The following is a 3611-nucleotide window of genomic DNA, read 5'->3' as shown; positions in this document are numbered from 1 at the left end:
GGGTGACAAAGTGAGACTCTGTCTCAAAAAAAAAAAAAAAAAAAACAACAAAAGATAACCACTGTTGTTTTTTAAGACTAGCTTCTACATAGACAAGCTCAAGTTTTATCAACAATTTTGAGATACCAAGTAAACTATACTTCCTATGTCTTGAAAATGTTTGTGAAAATTATCTGTGTCTGAGCATAATATTACCCTGTGCTGACATTCACCTTACTATTCCTCTGTTGGTTTCCCTCTTACAAATAACACTCCGATAAAAATCTTTGTGCATAAATATAGGTCTGCATCTGTGATCGTTTCCTTAAGAAGGAATTCAGGAGGGGAATTACCGGTTAAAGGGTATGATCATTTTTAAGACTCCTGACATTTCCTCCAGTGCCCGCTTCTTGACGATTTCAAGGCAAGGGCTCAAGCCGTGAAGAGAGTCAGATGAATTACAAATGTGAAGAATTTCTTTAAAAATTCTTAACACTCATCTGTGTATGTGTAGATGGGTGGGTAGGTGTCTCCACGGTTGTGTCTCAGGAAGACACGTGCACACACATACACACAGACACACGCCCTGTCTTTATCCAACAAGGCATTCCGCCTCCTGCACACACACACAGACACACACCCTGTCTCCATCCTACGAGGCATTCTGCCTCCTGCCTTTCCTTACCACGGTCCGTGTTGCGTGGTTTTACCAGTTGTATTTTTCTTTTGTCCATAGCTGAAGTGCAGGTTTCCTGAGTGAGAGGGAAAGAGATGAAAAAACAAGACTGTTAAATAATGAATGTTTACTTTTTTTTAATACCCTGTTTTGTTTGCTTTCAGCATTCAGCAAGACATGGTGGGGAGCCCTGGCTCTGTGTCTTCATGACTGAAGAACTCTTTTGCACAACACAAGGTAAATATTTGAGTCTGGTGGGGTCTTGCTGGTGACAAGAAAAACTTTATCTTTGGGAAAAATGCTTACAGACGTCTTCTGGGTTCTCTTGAAGTGATGACTTTTGCATTTTGTGTTTGTCCATCGAAGGGTCCATGGGGCCCCTGGACCTCTGGGATTGGTGCTTGTCTCTGGTCTGTTTGTGGTTAGAGAAAGAGAATATTGATTCTTCCTCATCTTCTCTTTAAGTATCTAGTAAACGTCATTAGGATCCTTCAGTTTTCCTGACTGTGTTTTAGCTTAGCTTCTTATGGATTATCTCGGATTGGTTTGAGTTCAAACAGAAGTTCCTGGTGGCTCCCCCTTATAATCCTAGCACTCTGGGAGGCTGAGGCAGTGGACTCCCTGAGCTCATGAGTTCAAGACCAGTGTGAGCCAGAGGGAGACCTAGTCTCTACTAAAAATAGAAAGACTGAGGCAAGAGGATCACTTCAGCCTGAATTGGAGGTTGCTGTGAGCTATGACACCATTGTACTCAACCCAGGGCAACAACTGGAGACTATGTCTCAAAACAAACAAACAAAAAAACCCAGAACTTCGTTAGCTTTATTTCTCAAATGCCTCCCCTTTCAACATATTTACCAACAGGAGAAACCGTTCTTAGTCCTTGAAAATAAAGTCAAATCACAGGTAAGATAAATTTTTCTACCTTGAAAATACATTTGGAGATTTATGAGGCTACGGGGCATGTGCTGTTATTTTGAGGTCCTCAACTTTTAAACGATGGCACTGCTGAATTATGGACTTCACGCAGGAGCCAGGAAGGCACAGTTGAAAACACTATTCTTTTGACAAATTATAAGCATTCATTCCAATATCTATTTCTTGTTTACTGGGGATATTGCTGAATGAATCATACACTGGTAGATGGATGTGCCTTCCAACACTTTTAATTAGCAGCTTTGCCTATTAGGATGAACGGAGTGTTGGTTTTCTGCCATAGATCACCCCTGATCCCCCCTACACCCACCAAATGGAATAGAAATCTTATTCTCCACAAGGTAATATTCATCTCTTGCCCAGCCAGACAAGCATAGAAAATTAAACAATGGTCCATTAAAAGGCCCAGATAATGTATTTAATCATTTCCCGTTTATGTGAGTTTGCAAGGCAAATGCAAGGGGGACCTATTTGTTACGGGCCCTTGGGGAACCATGGGATGGGAGAGGGAGCAGGGAGGCTGGAAGACCTGAGAGTTGTAAAAATGCATTAAAAATATGAGGAGCTATTGGAGACAGAGGAAATTAATTACTCCGAAGGATTCCAATGTCACTACTCATTTAAGTGACCTGGCAGGAGGCTGAGAAAGCTTGTTTCTAAGAGTTTCTGGAGGAGGTGGGCACTGGGATTCTTTAGCTGTCCATTTGTACATTTCCTTGGTGGCTCATTGACATGTCGAGCTGACTTGCACCCCAGCCTCCCCTAATGAGCAGAGTTAAATGGGAAATGGGGGTTGGGTGGAGGGAACGCTGATCCTCCCGGACTCGGAGGCTGGCCACATTATTCATATGAGCTCACCGGCCGTGGAAGTAACTGGCTGACCTCGGGGAAGCCCGTGATTTAGCGCGGTGGAGAGAGGAGGCAGGTCGTTTGATGCCGGACTGGGTTTGGTCTTTTATTATGGCTTTTCCATCCACAAAGCTATTCTCAGAGGTGGAGTGAATTTGGGAAGACAAATTAAGATTTTCTACCTACGGAAGACTAGGGAGCAGTAGCTTCTGAAAACAGTCATCTTTTCCAGATTGCCTGTCTAATAAATCTCTCTAATGCATTCCGCCTATAGACAGAGGTTGGAATATATAGATATGTGATGACTTAAAAGTTTAAAATCAGCGTGCACCCAGAGTAACAGGGTAAAGGCTTTCTCAGACACGCACCCTACCTGGACTCGAGAATCCAATGTTTTATTCCTCACTCTGCCTCTAAGTATCTGTGAGGGCCTCCCCAAGTCACCACAGTCGTTTCCGCCTCTGCTGGATTATTTATAAAGCGGGAACAACAGTATCTATCTTCTCTGATTGTTAAGAAGATCATTGCGCCCCAAAGAGCTCTGAAGGATGGAAACATCATCCCTGTGCCTGGCGTCCTTATCACTGACTGGTATATTCTGTTGTTAAGGTCTTTGTTTTAAGCCTTGAGGCAACTCAGTGGTCAGCTTCCTGCCTAAGCCAAGGCCACAGGGCTCTGTAGTGTTCACCTGGCTTGTTTCACTAGGAACAATTGATTTGCACAACACAGAAGAGAGAACAAATGTTGCTCTAAGGCAGGGGTCTGCAAACTTTTTAAACAAGGGGCCAGTTCACTGTCCCTCAGACCACTGAAGGGCCGGACTGCAGGCCCTGGGACGAGTTGGCTGCTAAGCAGGACAGGCAGCGGTGGCAAAAACACCTGGTGGGGGATAAATGTCTTAGGCAGGCTGCATGTGACCCGCGGGCCATAGTTTAAGGACGCCTGCTCTAAGGCAGAGAGTTTCAACTATTGTGCTGCGACACGCTGGTATGCCGTGAAAGATCCTATGTGCTAAAAAAAAAAAAAGAAAATGAAAAAAAAATGGCTCGGGGCCCATAGCACAGTGGTTATGGTGCCAGCCACATACACGTAGGCTGGGGGGTGTTGAGGCTGGCCTGGGTCTGCTAAAACAACAAAGACAACTGCAACAAAAAGAATAGCCAGGCATTGT

This window comes from Otolemur garnettii, unplaced genomic scaffold (genome assembly GCF_000181295.1).
Source record: "Otolemur garnettii isolate 467f Iridium unplaced genomic scaffold, OtoGar3 scaffold00066, whole genome shotgun sequence".
NCBI classification, from domain to species: domain Eukaryota; kingdom Metazoa; phylum Chordata; class Mammalia; order Primates; family Galagidae; genus Otolemur; species Otolemur garnettii.
Note: the sequence above shows the minus strand (reverse complement) of the source record.